The sequence below is a fragment of the Uloborus diversus genome, chromosome 3 (assembly GCF_026930045.1).
Source record: "Uloborus diversus isolate 005 chromosome 3, Udiv.v.3.1, whole genome shotgun sequence".
Classification (NCBI taxonomy): domain Eukaryota; kingdom Metazoa; phylum Arthropoda; class Arachnida; order Araneae; family Uloboridae; genus Uloborus; species Uloborus diversus.
This window is the reverse complement of record NC_072733.1, coordinates 121,229,893-121,249,778: the sequence shown is the minus strand read 5'-3', so window position 1 is coordinate 121,249,778 and position 19,886 is coordinate 121,229,893.

Here is a 19,886-nt window from a genome sequence, read left to right as displayed (position 1 = left end):
TTTTTAAATGATAAAAAAGGAAATTTTAGAAGCTGTGCTTCTTAAGGAACATTTTACAGATGGAGTATAAAAATAACACGTAAAGCTTTCCACCTGATAACCTTCGACGTGCATGCGCTGAGCTTTATTTATACAACCAGTGGCGAGGCGTCGATCGATGCGGCGATGACCAGGAGAAAAAGGATAAACATTATAATTCTAGTTTTCAGACCCTCAGTTTCGAAATCATGCCCATCTTCTTATTAGCACGACGCTCTATCCAACCGAGCCAATATATCTTCATTTTCGGATGCTGTTCAATGAAGTAATGTGTAATAAAAAACAGAAAATAACAGAGATTTTTTGACAAAAAAAAAAGACGATGAAGTGATAAGAAAGTTGCAGAGCAATGCGTAGTAAAGCAACAAAATAAATTGAAGTTTGCATTTCTATTCAGTTAAAAGATTTTGAAAAAGTTAAACGATTTTCAAAAAGTTAAACTGCAGTTTGACGTGTAAAAACCAATGTTATGTTCACTGATTTTAACTGTAGCTCAGAATCCTGTAATGAGCTTAACATGTATGGAAACTTGGCTAAGAATTCTACTGATGAAAAGAAAGATTTTTTTCTCTCCGGATTCGAACTACAGCTCTTTTCATTATCAACATAACGCTCCATCCAACCGAGCAAATTTGTGTTTAGCTTTGGATGTTATAAATAGAAGTAATGTCGAGTAAAAAAATAAAAAAAACAAGAAGAACCAATGTTAAACCATGGGTCTATTTTTCATCATTTGCCGGCTCGATAAGCTTTAAATTGAAGGGTAAATCACTTAATGTAATTAATAAATAAGGAAGATCTCGCATAGTGACAGAAAAACAGTTTAGATGATAATATATGAGTTTATTTTTTTTAATTTACTTTGAGCAGTAAAAGTTGCCTCTTGCCAGCCTAAAACACTTCTCAGGATATTTTTTATTTATTAAAAAAAGCGTCTTTCATACTTATAGTTATTAAACCAGCCATTTAGCTATTTTACTACATAACCTAAGAATTTACTCGAAAATTAAATTTCGAAACTATTCACAGGTAATTAAAAACGTATTAAATAATGAATGTTACTTAAAACTTTTTTTCAACAAGTAAGTTGTTAGTTTCTTTTGCTAATTTAATCCATAAAGTATAATTTTCGCTACGTAAAAATTTAAGCTAAAAAAAGTTTATGAATACTTTATTTAAGTTAAAAGTGTAGTTTAAAAGTTAAAAAAATCTGAAAACATTCATATGTACACAAAACTTAGACAGTTTTAAGTAGCTTCTTTTTTCCTCTAAATAATCTTCGGTATTAGTTTAAAATTCAAAAACTGGTCTTTCTTCTTTTCTGAACGTTGAAATTGATTTTTGATTAAGATGAAATGGCTTATTTTGTCTTATCATTTTTCTTGTACTACGCTTTACCCAATTTATCTTTTCCAATCATTTAATTTAAAGTACCGATTATAAAATTATTCTCCTTTAAAAAGAAAGATTACTGCAAAAGAAAAAAAAACCTAAAGAATATTTAAGGATTTACTGATCTACTGGACGTTTAGGGATTTCTAATACGTTATACGCCATTTTCAGAACCAATTAAGGCAGTTTCCAAAGCGCATGTATTTTAGAAAGAGATGTAATTATTTTTAAAATTTTCTATTCGTATAGAAAGGAATTTGAATAATGAGAAATTCTAGTCATGTGTTTATCTTGAAGGAATAAAAGTTCAAATTGAGTCTCATAAATATAATCCTTTTGCCTTTCTGAAGAAAATCTCGTTAGATAGGTTTTTCTGATACATAATTTAAATAACAAATGAGGTCTCGGTAAAAAAAAATATTCTTATTTTCGTATGTGCAATGGTTCTTGCTCTAAATTTTATATGAGAGTAAAGGGAGTTCTTTAAACATATAATTTATGTTCAACTGAGCTTTGAATTTTTTCCCTATATTTATTAATTTATTTGTTCAGAATAATGTCATGTATTACACAATCTGAACAGAAAATGGTTTGTTTTGGTGTAAATCATTCTTATTTTGAAGTTTTACATGAATTCAAAAAAGAATATTTTTAGCATATTAGAAATTATGCTTTCACCTAAAATGACGTTTATAAAGGCCTAATTAAATATTATATATATATATATTATATATATATTGACATTTAATGCACTCGTGAACCAGAAAGGTGCGTATGTGTGATACTGAATCAGAATTAATCAAGAAGGAAATGTTCTTTTACCATACACTAAATCTGGAATAAAGTTATAATTGAGGCACCTCTATAACTGTCTATTCTCTACATGTGATTTGTTTTTCAGGAACAATTCTACAATGATATTTTTCTACTGGTGACTATTACGTGACTACTGCTGTTGTTGGTCACATTCTTTTGATCCGTAATCGGAGCTGCTGAGGAGAATTTGGGGATGTTATACAACCTGCTGGTAACCAGGGGTGCGCACCTACGGGCGTCATGGCGAAGTTTTTAGGTTTGGGGGGGGGTTGAGGGGTATTTTTCGTTTGGGGGGCTCTTTTTTTGGAGGGGTTTCGCGATATTTAGGGGGTGCGCCCTTGCTCTTAGGGGGACACCCCTGTGGTAACTATCCCTAAGAAACTACTGTTGACTATTTCAGCACCATTTAAAGATAATTGACGATAAGTTGTAGAACTTTTGGCGGGTTTTATTCATGAGCAAAAACGTCGATTTTTTTTCATAATATGCGAATACGTCATACAAATACTGGCCAAATCAGAAGCTGTATCTTAGTTCTATCAAATGTTTGCGATAAAATTATGCTTCACTTAATGTATATCAATTTAGCTAGCGAAAAATTTGTAATCTAATGCTCTTGAATTTTCCTGCCATTAAATTGGCCATGCAAGTAAACTAAGTCTGTCCTGTGATGATTTAAGGTAAGATATTTGTAGAAAAAGTTAGGGGAGTCTCGAAGATTATCTATCAATGTTCAGGACACTTGAAAAGCAACTGATATACCTTCTTTCAAATTAAATCAGAATAATCCCTCTCGAACCTTTCTCAGTTTTAACCATTTCATTAAAACTTGAACATTGCATTTAGAAAACATTCAACTAACTAATCAGAAATAAATATTTGCATCTTAAACTCAATAAATGTCTTTAAGAAACATAAAGCACTTTCTTCGCTTTATAACTATTTAATCAATTCGCTCTCAGAGTTGTGCAAGTCCAACGTTTTCTTATGTATATTCAGAAACTTTTCTTCGCATAAAACAGCATTAGAAAAGTTACTATTTTCCAAATTTCACAGATGTATTCATCCAAAAGATACATACGCTTTCAAGAAAACATTATCTGCGTGGCAGGAACAATCAACTCTTCCGAAAATTCTACACGTGAATTGTATTTTCTTTCAATAATACGAGTGCAAATATTTTTGAGAGCAACATATTTTAATCTCATTATCTATTTCGACAGTATTAAAATAAATATTCCTCTCAAAATACCCTATAGCTTCTCTTAGCATTAAATCAAATTAGTTTTTTTACATCTAGTCTACTGAAAGACAACATAACGTTGAACATTGGGAGTATTTCAAACCTCATGCATGTATTATACAAAAAGTTTCTAATACAGAGCTAGAAAAATGCCTTTTTGAGAAAAAACACTGTTTCCTTAAGAAACTTATTCTTTGAAACATATGTTACTTTGAATTCATTTTTTCCCCTTATTACTTCGCATTTTTTATATTTTTGAGTTTCTTAACTTTACCCATGAGTTTTAATGGCAAACAACGGCAAAATATTCTATAAAACCCCAAAGATAATTTTTTAATAATAAAAATTTTGCGTTTCTTGCAGTAGATGAACTTTAATATTTACGAAATATTTGTCTTTTTATAGAGGTTTTTTTTTTTTTTTTAAATTTTATTAAACTATATTTTGCAGTTTTTCTTTCTGAGAGAGGAATTCATTTTTCGCTCTTCAAAATAAAAACATAAATTATGAAGCATGAAGATAAATCTTTTATGTATTTGTACACAATCGTCAAACGCACACAATTATTTTTTGACTTTCAACTATAGTCTTATTGCCTTTCGAACAGTTTCAGTCTACGGCAGACGGAGATATATTTCTATTTATACACTTGAGCATTACGTGATCCTAAAGGGTCACGTTCGACTCAGTTAAATGATGTTGGATTTCGAGATTAACACAATTAAACATAATTATATATTAAACTTAATCACTTGTGCATGTACTTCACAATAATCATAAATTTTCAAAATCAATGATTAATTTCCAGATCAAGAAATCAATCATAAAAAAACTCTCACTTTCATTGATGTTTCAATTCGTATCTACTGTAAGTGTTCATTCCCCTTAAATTGTATATTAAAGTTTTCAGTATGCGTTTAGCGTAAAACTCATAATTTGGCAATGATACTTACTCCATTCAATAAATTTGAGCTGAAGTTGCAGACAAAAGAGAAGGAAACTCAAAATGATAAATCCTTTTGTTGCTCTATACTCGTATTGAATTCCATACAAAAGATCATTATGTTAAAAAAAACCGACGTGCAGCGATGTGAAAAGTCGTGATGTAAGAACAAAATTTCTTCCATGAAATGTTTAAAAAGTTTGAAAGAAAAAAGTTCTGAAGAGTTGAACGGTCTAACATTTCCATCCCAAGAAGAATTTTCAGAAGAAGTTTCAAAGAATAGAATTTTTATAAAAGGCCTGGTTTAAGAATAAAGACTACTATTCAATTCTACAAAAACGTGATATGCGAGCAACAATTGCTGAAAGTATAACAGATGTGCTTCCCTATTTTTTTCCTAAAAACAAAGCATTTTGGATGGAGTTTAAAAGTATGTAGCAAATAATTCAACGATGATTATGTTTGAATACTAAAAATATCAAAGGAAAGTTTTACTAAGAAATATTTTCTGAGGATTGCTTTAAATTTTAACTGTACTTAAAACATTTAACAGTTGGGTTTTCTAGCGCTCAATGTGTAAAACATCACACAATTGATGTAGTTTAGGTTATAGTCATTGGTTTTGATCTATTTTTTGATACAGATTAACTTCTGATCTGGTTCTGAGGAAATGGAAATCCGAGGTATCCAATGTATGTTTTTGATGTACAAACGTTATGAACAATCAAGCAGCAATACATTTAGAAGGTAACTTTCTTGTCGTGCATTAAGTACAGCAGAATTAGAACTATTTCTAACTACAATAAAGCACACAACATGCTGTTTTCTATTCCCCTTGAACTAAATTCGCAATATACAAAATGCATCGATCAAACGTTCAACAATATAAGAATTGTTCAACTTATTTGCTTCTGGCAATAAAACCTTTTTTTCTACATTATTGTCTTATGTCGTATGGATTGACTATAAGCTTCTCGTATTTTGTATACGACAAAATATCTAACAGATTGACGATTTTGCTGAAGATGTGTTTCCACTCTGCTTGTACCTAAATCGCTTAAGTAAATTCTTAAAATGCTTCTATTCAGTATCTAAAGCTTTACTTTTTCTGTAAAATATGTCGTTTCTCAGTATCTCGGATGTGACAAACCTAGTGTAAAAAAATCTTTTTGTAGAAGGAATGTAAATCTTCTTTCTAAAAGATTCGGTTGAAGATATTTTGTCCATGAACTTTCTCTTTTTTTTTTTTTTTTGAAGAATTTTAGCCTATATACATACACTTAAGCTTTTTATCCTTTTTTATCTTCAGGGTTATCTCAACAGCTGAAAAGATCTGTTTGTATTAGAGAGTAATGTTCGCTACAAGAAATCAAAAACGCTATCGATTATTACCATTAATTTCGTATTTTGCTGAATAGCTTCCTTTTCACCAATATTACTAACACAACTAATTCGTACATAATAAAAACTGTACAAATAACCATTTCCTTTTCTTCTAACGCTGGAAAAAATACAAAAGCAACTACTATGAAGCAAACACGTGAATTGAGCTAATAAAGGCTGTTCTTGTCGGAAAGCTAATACGAACGAGAAGTATGCAACGACTGAACATCGTTTGAGATGCCTGTATAAAAATTCATAATTTATCGCACTTTGTTTAAATCCATTCACTTTCAAAATAAAATAATTCTCAGTTTTCTCGAGTATGTTTTGTTCTTTTCTTTCATCTTCAGATTCGCCTTTGCTGTCGAATGGAATGGGTCGAACACCCGTGTTTGAGTCAGAACTGTATTCGTAACAAAGCACCCACTTCACAGTTAGATTCGTGTGCTGCTGAACGTTTCTTGTCTACTTTTTCGTTTTTTTTTTTTTTTTTTTCTTATCTCCTTTGTCTCTTGCCAGCACATTCCACTTTTCTCTTTTCTAATTCTCTCTTTTTATGCCACTTCTTTCTAAACACTGACTTCCACCACCAACTTCTTCAACAACTTCTTTCTTCTTTTCTTGACACTGCTATTCTCTGACAATAAAGTGCAATTTTCCCTTCGTATGTGTTCTTTTCGATACTTTCTAAAATTTCCGTTTGATAAAGCAATCTAAAACATACACAACAAGGAAAAAATCAGCATACTTGAAGCCTTGTAGCTTTTTTGGCACCCCCTGTGAACTATTGAATATGATGGTTCAAGAATGATTTAGAGGGTATAATAAAAGGTTTTGCTATGTAAACAGCTTAAGTAAAGCAGTATTATTAAATTATATTGCTAGTCTGAAGTGAACACCCCATGTCAGTTGCTCAATATTATGCCATTTAAAGTTTCAATAATTGACACAGTGCTCAGCAGAGCCATGTTTTTTATTTTTTGCTATCTATACATATAATAAAATAAGATGTTTGTGTGTGTGTGTGTGGCGCGCATCCCGGGAAAACGGTAAGGCCTAGAAAGATGAAATTTGGTATACAGGTGTAGTTTTTGCTGAAGTTGTGCACCTCGGGCTTCGATTTTTGATATTTTAATTAGAAAAAAAGTTATTTAATGTTTTATGTGATTTTTAGCACTTTTTAGTACTTTTAACCTCACAGACCCCGAACCAATCGCGCCAGACAAATATTTTTGGTACTATAGTGTCGGAAATTTAATTTTAAATATGATGAACAAAAAAATTTTGAAGATAGAGCAATTTTTGTATTTTTTATGAATTTTTGAAAAAACCTTTAATTTGCATGTTTTTCTGGGTTTTATTTTTTTCCAATATCATCCTGCGAGAAGTATCAAAGCCTCATTTCTGAAATTTAAGTTGGTAATAGTAAAAACATTTCGCCCTCTTCAGAAGAAAAAAAGTTCTTAAAAATACGCAATAGTTTTTTTTACAATTTTTTTAATGCTGAACACATCATGTCCTTTCACGCATCAGTCGAAAAAAGCGTTCTTCAATCTTTTATGCCTGTGACGTCACTACTTGGGTTTCGATTCGATATTTACGATGGAATCTTAATCGCAAGCAATGTTAATCTTTTTTTTTACTATATAGCTTACTTCTACATTTTCTGACGTGATGACCACGTGTTTTTTCGGCAGCACTTGCTTTTTTCTTTCCTTTTTTTTGTTTTATTAAGGGATTGCATTTATTTCTTTTTCCATCCCCCCCCCCAAGCTGGACCTTTCGCTGTATCTATATTACGTTACATTTCATAGTTGTGCGCATTAATTCAATAAAAACAGCGAGCTTTTTTTTTATCTTTGTCAAAACGCTACTTTTTGCACACTACGGGGAAATTGAGCTTTTTTTTTTTTTTTTTTGCTCTACTTAAATAAAAAAAGCGGTTTTTTGAGTGTTCTTTGTTTTTATTAGGAAATGGGCGAGGAGGTCAAAATAAATAGAGATGGATAAGAAAATGTAGAGATAGATTGTAAAGGTAGATAGCCGCCGAAGGCGCCAATCTTGGCGTAAAAATGTGAATGGCACAAAAAAAAAAGATAGAGATGGATTGATTAATACTGCTGCCAAATTTATTTAAACAACCGCCGAAGGCGGCAAACTTGAAGTAAAAAGGTAAATGACAAGTTAGCCAAACAGCCGCCGTAGGTGGCGCTTGCACATTGGGTGTCAATGCCCCCCTCCCTCCCCCCACATACACCATGACTTTGAAAAAACAATGCTTTCACATAAAAGTGGAAGTGCTTTTTGTTACTTTTCGACAAAATTTGCATGAAGAGTACGTCGTTTGTGTCTCCCCTCCCCCTCCTTTAAAAATATTCCAAACGACGAAACTGGAGACAGATCTAGAAAATATTTTTTTCAAATTATTAATGATATAGATAGATATAGATTGATTGACACCGCCCCGAAATTTATTTAAGCAGCCGCTGAAGGCGGCAACATTGGCGTAAAAAAACGAATGATAATACTGATTTATAGAGACAAACATTGATTAATGTCGTCGCTAAATTGTTTAAGCAGCCGCCGAAGGCGGCACCCCTGGCGTAAAAAGGCGAATGGCATAAAAAGGCGGACCAGCTGGTCGCCGCAGGCGGCTAGTTTTAAATAAATTTATACACACATAGGGTAACGGCACCAGTAACAGACAAGGGTCCAGTTACAGACTGTCATAAGTCTGGGTTTAAATAATAAGAATTTTAAGCGGGTAAAACTGATGTTGCTGTGACCCATGAATACGGTGCAACCATCTAGTGTTACCAAAGTGAATTTTATGAGCGAGTTGGTATTTACAAAGCAGTGATGGGTGGTTATGAACAGTCACCACGAGGTCAGATGGGGTTTCATTCTCATATGAATTTAATACAGATCTTTTGAACATTTTGAAGAGAAAAAGGGAATTTTGTCCATCACTCCTCCTTTCCTTATCCTATCTGTTACTGTGTATCATCAGATTTCTCGGTGTCTGTTACTGGGCGAGTCGGACCTTTTCTCGAAATTGAGCAAATAAGAATATAATTAACTAATTCAGACGATCCAGAAGTAGCCAAATGTTAGACGAGATGTAATTGCATGGCGAAAAATAGTTTAAAAAATCTAAGTTCATAAAAACGCTCAGAAAATTAACTTGAGACCTCAGAGTTAACCTGAGAGCAATGTCTTAAGCATGTCTGCTACTGGTGCCGTTACAGTAGACTTTCGCAGAAAAGAAAAAAATAAAACTAAATGCGTTTTAAATCAAAATTGTAAAATGGCATTTAAGTTTACAATGCTTACCTTCCCGCTTATTTTCAGCAAACTATTCAGGGAAATTACACTAAACGATTGAAAAACACGCATTCTTGTGGTGACCTCGGTGCTATACTTGGCGAAACGCACCGAGTTCGCATTGTCCTCACTTGAAATATTTGCTGCACATACTGATCACTTTTCATTTTTGGCACCTCTGTTTTCCTTGTTGATTCACGGTTCTTTTTTTTTTTTCATAAGTGTCAAATACCAGCGCAGTGTCAACTACTGGCAGTTTTACCTTGCAGCCACGTCCGTTTATAACGCAGCTGTATGTAGCAAATTTGTTATTTTAACATAATATTTCAGTTGACTTTCTCTTTACACTGTGTATTATTTAACTTTTGGTAACAAAATTATGGTTGCAACAATATGTTAATTTGATCTCTTTGACTTCGCTACAAACGGGCAAGAATAGATTTTTTTTTTTTTCGTTTCGGACACCACGGGCAAATACGATTGCCAGTGATACATTGCAATTTTGCAATTTATGTTGCCCTTCTGAGTATCTTTATTTTTCGTATTTACTTTAATTTACTTTTTTTTACAGTAAATGATTTTAGTTTTCGGTTAAGTTTACCTGTTTACTTGCCCGAGAAATTTCAGAAGTGGCATTCTTCGTTTTTTTTTTTTTTTTTTTTTGCTCTGTACGTTCAATGCCAAATAATACTGATGATTGCGAAGACGTCACAATATGCTGGTAAAAGCAACTTTTACAACGCCCTGCTTAAAAAATTTGGACTTTATTTCTTTCAAATCAAATAAAGAAAATATTTGTTTTTCTGGAAATTAAGAGTATAAAATCAACAGTAATAAATCACAAAATTTGCAATGAGCCCATTCACTTGTTTAGAGTCACAAAGAACTTCGAAGTACGGATATCTGTATTTTGCAAAATGTTATGCTTCATTAACAATATTTCTAGCATTTGGATTTCTTTCTATTGTAAATAACATATTTTATATTCATAATTTATCAAAGATATTCCTTCAATAACATAAGTTTATGTATCGTATCTTATTTGTTTGAATACTGCGTTTGTCTGAAATTGAAAACTGCAGAAGGGAAGGACTTGGGCCATTTATAAGCAAAACTTAAATTAGAAAGGACAATATAAATGGGCTGTAATTACAAACTGTGAAAGTATTACTAAAATACCAAACGACGATATAATAACGAATGTAATTACAGTCCATGAAACTGACGAAAGTTTAGACGTAAACTCAAAAACGAAAAATATGACATTATTAAAATATGTGATGACAAAAGTTGCAGCATATTTTTTAAATCCTGCCTCATGTGCGGAAAAAGTTGCGAATAAAATGATGTGCGACAAGAATCTGTTTAGAGGTTATGATCTTCAAAAGTAAAAAGAAAAACACCTAAAAATACAAATGATCCGTAGAAACAGAAAAACGAAAATTGTTATTGAATTGAAATTTAATTCTCAAACTTATACCATAAGCTCATTTTAACTTTAACATTAAGCTTTTAAAATAGAGACCAACTTATCACAAAAAAATATCATATGCGCATTTAATTAACAGACTGCATAATTAAACCATTTTTTCACTCGTTCAAAGCTCATTTTATAAAGCTCATTTAAATCGATTGAAACAATTAAAAGTTTCAAAGGTAAATAATTAGGATACTAATTTTAAGGCTTAATAAACTGGTATGATAAATGGAAAAAATTCATAACAAAGTAACAAATTAACATTAAAACTATTTCACTCAAACATCCTTATTTTAATCGACTCAACTCGACTTTCCATAATTAATCAAACGAAGAATAACAGCTTCTTTTGACAGCTTTGATGGCATAAGATTTAAAAATATGATAATACCTTTAAAGACGATGTATTTAAAATTCATTTAAAGAGAAAGAGGTTATTTCTTTTATATAACATTGGTTGACTTTTTAAGTCATGATATTTAATAAATATGTAGATAAATTTCTTTTCATTGTCATAAATTTCCTCGAATTATATACGCTCTTTTGAATTTTTCTCAGTTTTTGTAAGCTTATTAAATACAGAAAGCATATGACTTTATTTTAGTTGATTGTTTTTTTAAATTATTAATAAATGATATTTTATTGTCTTAGTTTTTACGAAATTTTAAATGGTTTTGTTGAAATTCCATAGTTTCTTATTGTTAGCAACATAAAGTCGGACTTTTGGCAGCAGCAAAAAATATTATGGATTAATTATGCATGCAAAATTTTGCTTTCCTAATTTCACTGAAGTGCATGCACTTTTTTTGTAAACCTGTTTAAAAAAAAATGTAGAACATTTCATACTGAAATTTTTGTAACTAAAAGAAGAAAACTTTGACAGCAATGAACAATATTATGAATTAAGTAAGGAAATGTTTTTCATTCAGCTTATTTCCATGAAATATAAACGTTCTTTTCATATTTACTATGTAAAAAACTAGAAAAACAATTAAAACATCATTTTTCAAAAATATTCGTTTTATGTGGAATAGTTTTCTTTGACTTTTTGCGGAGATAGATACATTTCTAAGATTCTTTCGTGTTAAAATTTAATTACATTTAGTGTATGATTTATTTATGTATTTATTTTTTATTTTTATTTATTTATTTATTTTTTTACCTAAATATTGCGTTAACAATATTTTTCAGTTAAAAAGATCTATTTTTGAAACGATCTTTTCTTTTCTGCTCAGAGCTTAAATGGCAAGTATTCAGTAAACTTAAACCTGCAGAAACTTAAGCAAAAATAGTTTGTTTTATGTATGTACTAGCCGCCTGCGGCGACCAGCTGGTTCGCCTTCTTACGCCATTCACCTTTCTATGCAAGCAGCCACCAACGGCGGCTGTTTGGCTAACTTGTCATTTACCATTTTAATTTAAGTTTGCCGCCTTTGGCGACCATTTAAATAAATTTGGCAGCAGTATTAATCAATCGATCTCTATCTTTTTTTGTGCCATTCACATTTTTACGCCAAGATTGACGCCTTCTCTCGGCGGCTATCTACCTTCACGATCTATCTCTAAAATTTCTTATCCATCTCTATTTATTTTTACCTCCCAGCTCATCTATCTATACATATAATAAAATAAGATGTTTGTGTGTGTGTGTGTGGCGCGCATCCCGGAAAAACGGTAAGGCCTAGAAAGATGAAATTTGGTATACAGGTGTAGTTTTTGCTGAAGTTGTGCACCTCGGGCTTCGATTTTTGATATTTTAATTAGAAAAAAAGTTATTCAATGTTTTATGTGATTTTTAGCACTTTTAATTATTTTTAACCTCACAGACCCCGAACCAATCGCGCCAGACAAATATTTTTTGTACTTTAGGGTCGGAAATTTAATTTTAAATATGATGAACAAAAAAATTTTTAAAATAGAGCAATTTTTGTATTTTTTATAAATTTTTGAAAAAAAACTGTATTTTGCATTTTTTTCTGGGTTTTATATTTTTCTAATATCATCCTGCGAGAAGTATCAAAGCCTCATTTCTAAAATTTAAGTTGGTATTAGTAAAAACATTTCGCTCTCTTCAGAAGAAAAAAGTTCTTAAAAATATGCAATAGTTTTTTTTTTTTTTTTGCAATTTTTTTTAATACTGAACACATCATGTCTTTCCACGCATCGGTCGGAAAAAGCATTCTTCAATCTTCTATGGCTCTGACGTCACTACTTGGATTTCGATTCGATATTTACGACGGAATCTTAATCGCAAACAATGTTAATCTTTTTTTTTTTTTACTATATAGCTTACTTCTAATTTAATGACGTGATGACCACGTGTTTTTCCGGCAGCGCTTGCTTTTTTCTTTCTTTTTTTGTTTTATTTAGGGATTGCATTTATTTCTTTTTTCATTCTCCCCCCCCCCAACTGGACGTTTTGTTGTATCTATATTACGTTACATTTCATAGTTGTGCGCATTTAAGTCACTAAAAACAGCGAGATTTTTTTTTTATTTGTCACTTACTTTACTTTGTTACTTTTGGCACACTACGGGGAATTTTGGAGATAACCTTTTTTTTTTGCTCTACTTAAATAAAAAAAGCGGTTTTTTGCGTGATCTTTGTTTTTATTAGGAAATGAGCTGGGAGGTAAAAATAAATAGAGATGGATAAGAAATTTTAGAGATAGATCGTGAAGGTAGATAGCCGCCGAGAGAAGGCGTCAATCTTGGCGTAAAAATGTGAATGGCACAAAAAAAGATAGAGATCGATTGATTAATACTGCTGCCAAATTTATTTAAATGGTCGCCAAAGGCGGCAAACTTAAATTAAAATGGTAAATGACAAGTTAGCCAAACAGCCGCCGTTGGTGGCTGCTTGCATAGAAAGGTGAATGGCGTAAGAAGGCGAACCAGCTGGTCGCCGCAGGCGGCTAGTTTCCTAATAAAAACAAAGATCACGCATAAAACCGCTTTTTTTTATTTAAGTAGAGCAAAAAAAAAAAGGTTATCTCCAAAATTCCCCGTAGTGTGCCAAAAGTAACAAAGTAAAGTAAGTGACAAAGAAAAAAATAATCTCGCTGTTTTTAGTGACTTAAATGCGCACAACTATGAAATGTAACGTAATATAGATACAACAAAACGTCCAGTTGGGGGGGGGGGAGAATGAAAAAAGAAATAAATGCAATCCCTAAATAAAACAAAAAAAGAAAGAAAAAAGCAAGCGCTGCCGGAAAAACACGTGGTCATCACGTCATTAAATTAGAAGTAAGCTATATAGTAAAAAAAAAAAAGATTAACATTGTTTGCGATTAAGATTCCGTCGTAAATATCGAATCGAAATCCAAGTAGTGACGTCAGAGCCATAGAAGATTGAAGAATGCTTTTTTCGACCGATGCGTGGAAAGACATGATGTGTTCAGTATTAAAAAAAATTGCAAAAAAAAAAAAAAAAAAAACTATTGCATATTTTTAAGAACTTTTTTCTTCTGAAGAGAGCGAAATGTTTTTACTATTACCAACTTAAATTTTAGAAATGAGTCTTTGATACTTCTCGCAGGATGATATTAGAAAAATATAAAACCCAGAAAAAAATGCAAAATACAGGTTTTTTTCAAAAATTTATAAAAAATACAAAAATTGCTCTATTTTAAAAATTTTTTTGTTCATCATATTTAAAATTAAATTTCCGACCCTAAAGTACAAAAAATATTTGTCTGGCGCGATTGGTTCGGGGTCTGTGAGGTTAAAAATACTAAAATGTGCTAAAAATCACATAAAACATTGAATAACTTTTTTTCTAATTAAAATATCAAAAATCGAAGCCCGAGGTGCACAACTTCAGCAAAAACTACACCTGTATACCAAATTTCATCTTTCTAGGCCTTACCGTTTTTCCGGGATGCGCGCCACACACACACACACAAACATCTTATTTTATTATATGTATAGATAATGCTATCAAAATAAATTCCTTGCAGTAAATGGAGAAAATACACGTAAACAGATTATCGTGTGGAAACTTTAGATCTTTAAAATGAGTGTTGAAGTGGAATCAATAAAAGGAAGAACTCAAGGCAGGTGTTTACTTGAAACTTACTTCTTTTACTTTGAAAAGAAAACATTTGTCTTTGAAATTCGAGAGACATTTCTCAGCTGAAAATGCGTCTTATTGATTCATATAAGCTCATTTAATGTTTCATTTAAGCGATACGTTTGAATTTCATTTTCCAGAGCACTAGATAAAGATGCAATGTCAAAAAAAAAAAACTTTAAGATTGAAAAAGGGAAATATTTCCGCTTATGATTTCTAATCTTTGCAAACATTTAAGCAAAAGAAGTGACAAGGGTGTACAAAATTTCATGGTGTATAAACAAGGTGCGTTTTTTGAGTCTCAAATTTATATTATTTTCAGTTCTTATCAAAGAAATGGTTCATGTCTGTACGTTTTCTATAAATATAAAAACATACCGCTCAAATTCAGTTCCGAAGCATCGTACAAAAAATTAAAATGCCTGCATTATCGGTATGTTAACTATTAATCAGTAGAACAAGGAGAATTTTTTAAATATATGATCCAATGATCCAATGCCAAAACTTGTAGAATTTACAAAGATCTGCTCCCTTAAACATGTTTCGAATACAGGAAAAATACGGTAAACAATCTCAAAAGGCTATCAGATCCAATAAATGTACGAGTGCTTTAAACAAGGAGGCAAGATTGATAATTGAAATATAATGAAAAATGATTTTGTTAGACATTTACTCAATGATGGTTGAATCGTACTACATTAAAGAACGTTACTGTAATGGAATTCTTGAGTAATAAAATAAATGCAGCTTCTTTATTGCTGTTTACTCTTGCTCCATCTCATATTTTTTAACCAATATGCGATTTCAATAAATATTGAACACAAGAAAGCAGGAATATATATATTATTACTAATGCTTGTTAGGAGTTGCTTCTTACTTTTTAGACTATGCAAAGTTTAAGAATTTATGATGGTCCAGCCAGTTTTTAAAACAAATGCAGCTTCTTTTGATTGCTGTTTACTTGCTACATCTCATATTTTTCAACCAATATGTGATTTCAATAAATATTGAAAACAGAAAAAGCAAGAATGTATTAATTATTACTAATGCCTTTTTGGAGTTGCTTCTTAATTTTTAGACTATTTAGATTGTTAGTTTAAAGAAATAATTATGGTTCAGCCAATTTTTAATAAAAAATTATTCAATATACCGAAAACAGGGGCAACTTAGACCCGAAATTTCATATTTTTTTTTCAGGTTTTACACTGATTTTTGTTTAAACCCATAATGTGAACTGGTAACCTTGTTTTTATCGCTTTTCAAACTACTTCCTTAAGCAATTTTTAAACACGAATTTTAACTCCTTATATATTTTTTTTTCTATTTTTAAAAATTGGGTTCAAGTAGCCCTGCGCCGAGGCTACTTGGTACAACTCAGCAAATCCATTAGAAAAATTTATATAAATTGCAAATTTATATAAATTTCAAATTATTAATAAAAATTAATATAAAATCAACGTACACATTAAAACATATTTTTAGGTAAACATAATTTCTCAAAGAGAAATATAATCAAACTATCTAACTACAGCTAAAACCAATTGCAATGCTTATTATTTAAACATTGGAAATAATGAAAACTCCTCTCTTTAATGGCTTGAGTGGTTTTATTTTATCTGATATTATTTAATACCTGCTCTTCCTCGTTACTAAACTCTACAGGATGCCCAGACTTGTTTTGTGAACGATCTTTTAATTTCCTTTTTAGAGTTGATACACTTAAGTCAAAATGGGCTGATGCCACTCTCTAAGACATTTCTCCGGAATTAATTGAATCTGAACATAATTGTAATTTTTTTTTCTCTCAACAATCCGCATATTTTCTACTTCAAGAAAATCTCTTTTACTTTCAGACCCTTTCTATCCCCAGATCTGCAAATAAACGGGTATAAATAGTAACTAATCTCTTTATTTTAAAGAATTAAAAACCTTACTTAATGTAATTTAGTGATGAAATGTGGTCCAAGGCTGCTTGAACGCTGGGTTCAAGTAGCCCCATTTTAAGGTAACCAATGCACTTTTACTAATTTATATTAGTTAATGTATTAATTATACAAGGTTTTCCGTTTTAACCTGCAAGACCTGCATTTTCGTAACCGTTAGTCCAAGATGCATACTTCCAATTGCAAAATTATTCAAAATCAGATGCAGATTACTCTGCATCTGATTTTGAAAATTTGAAGTGATAATAAAATGAGTTGAAAAAAAGGCAAAATTTAACTTTTTACACGGGTCTAAGGTCCTCTAACTTATATTTAGGGAAATAATCTCCATTGAAAAACAACTCCAACACAAAAAGTTTGACATTGGTACGACCAATATTCACCGAGATATAAAACGCATCGTTTTGTGACTTACACCACTTTACACTCGCCGTCAATAACATCTTTTGGGAGAAAATATAGCAGTTAATAATTGTTTAAAGTTACATGCGTGCAGAGTCAAGTTGCATGTGTTTAAAGTTTTTCAAATTGTTCGAAGTTTTGCAGGTTGTTTTGCGCATCACGGCATAACATTTGCATGATTTTTTGAATAGCAATGAAAAATATAAATACCTTGTTTTTTTTTACTTTGCCAACCTGTCATTCTTCTGAAAGGATGATAAGTTCCAATCTCATCTTCTGTATTGTCCCTTAAAACTTTGAAATGGAATATCTTCTTGAGTTTTGGTCGCCCAAATGTCAAGTTTTTTTGTGTCAGTGATAGTTTTCAATGTAGATTATTTCTCGAAATGTAAGTTAGGAGAACTAGGACCCGTATAAATATTCAAATTTTGCATTTTTTGACTCATTTTTATTTTTGCTTCAAGCTTTCAGTATCTTAACTCCGCATCTGATTTTAAATACTTTTGCAATTGGAAGTATGCATCTAGGACTAACGATTGCGAAAATAAAGGTCTTGCAGGTTAAAACGGAACACGCTGTATAGCTATAACCTTAAAACACTGTTATTTTATTAAGAAATAGAATGCAAACATAAAACTGTCTTTACCTTGATGATATCAGATGATTCCATGAACTTATATATGGAAGACCAAAAAATACTGTTTAGACAACTTGCAATCATAACCTCAATCAGAAAAAAGCGGAAATAACAGAAACTTTGTTTCATTCACCAGCCTCTGCCTAGTACTGCTATCTGTCATGGAGAAGGTTTTTTAAGTCTATACATTGAGTTTTATAGAACCAGGACAGACTTTAAACACTTTTATCTCATGGGTTCAAGTAGCCCCTGAAGGCTCAAGTAGCCCCGGTTTAAGGTATGCTATTTTTTTAACAACTGCTGTTATTTACCTTGTATTGTTTTCTGAATTGCATTTATGATTTAGATTTAGATTAAAATAAGTTGTGGGAAACACGTTTATTGAATACTGCAAACCAGTGGTTTACAAACTTGTTGTACTTGTGACGCCATTTCCTCCCACAAAAATTATTCTGTCCTCTCTCAATTTTCGTATTACTTTGATTTCATACATGAAATCCTGTTGTAATGATTTATTTAATGGATTGGAAAAATAAAACATGTAACATTCATATAAAGTAGTTTTTATGCAACAAAACATCATTTTTATATTCTGTAATATAACTACTAATACATTTACAAATTTCAGGAACTAAAACAAATTTGAAGAAAAGCAGATGTTTAAAATACAACATTAGTGAAATATTTATGGAAATTAATGCGATGGGTGGTCATAAAATATCGCTGTTCTAAATACACTCGCTTAAGCCCGAATTTCTTAGCGATGACGTTCAGCTTATTTTTTATTTTCCGACTCAATTCACCTTTTTCTCTAAAAATTTTCAAAACAGCTGCGTGCCCCTTCCCCCCTTTACAATAATTCAATGCCACCCTAAAGAAGCGTGCCTCGCAGATTTGAAACCACTGCTGAAGCATTACACCTTGTTTACAGTAGCGTATGTCCTCGGACCCGCACCTCTACCATGAAGCTCAAAACTTATTTATTGTTATCTTAGTTACATATAGATTAATATCATAGTTACAAGCGTATTTCAGGTATTGAAAATTGAAAATACTTCTCAGAACCTTTACCAAGTGTAAATTCACGATTCATATTTTTACTTAAATTTTAGAACCGCGGAAAATGGAAGTAAAGAAGCAACTAGACTTATTGATTGTTTTTTTTAATTTACTTTTTAAATTAAAAATGTTGAACATTTCTAAAAGTTAATGTTCAAAATGGTACATATCTCTTCAATTTTTTTCTTCTACTTGATGACTATAGGCGTAAAATAGGAATTTTAACTCCTTTCGTTGAATGTGAAAAAAATATCTAACAACTTTCTTTAACTATCCGCTGGTAGAACCATTCTATAATTCTAGTAGTAGAAATCGTACTGCACGTCATCATAATAATTGCCATCGCGGATATCTTTGTAAAGGGTCGTTAAAATCGAGTCAAATGCCGTCTTTTGTGTGGTGTCTGTCTGCCACGGGAACTGATATTGATTTGGCGCAAGCACTACTATAATAATAAGCTGATTTACAAAAAGATAAAAATTCCATGAATTTTCTTAAATATTTTCAAAAAGTGAACTACAAAGTATTGTAAAAACACATCATCTCAAAGTTTTTGCCAACTACTCCGTCTGTTCTATGCAAAGCTTCAGCTGATGATTCAAATAGTAATTAAAATGTAACCTTCAAAACAATTAATGTCTTGAAATAATATCTTTAAACTATACTTTACAAAAAATCGTTCTAAATTTTGCAAGATCACTAATGCTGCAACAGAATTTCCTCCAGTGGTTACGAAAATCCCTTTTCGTCCATCTTCAAAAATGAAAGCAAAAAAAAAAAAAAAATCGAATCTTTTCTAAGCATTAACTTCAAACTTTTCTTTCTGTAAATATCAACGGAATTGCCGAGGTGTTAAACTAGTTTCCTATTATTTTGAAGAAACCTTTTTCAATCCGTTCTAGTGCAATATATTCCATAAATAAGTCGATCTTAACGTTTTAAAAGACTTAACGAACTTCCTGAAAGAGAGCAATCCATACTTAATCTCCACAGAATTCCTCCGAACAAATCCTGTCAATCTCTTCGGACCGATACCGGATTGATATTTGATCCCCTATTCGCATGAAATTGGAAGCGTACTTCCTCGTTTCAGCATTTTTTCTCAATATAGTTCGTTTTTAAATGCATTCCCTCGCACCTACGCCTGACAACTA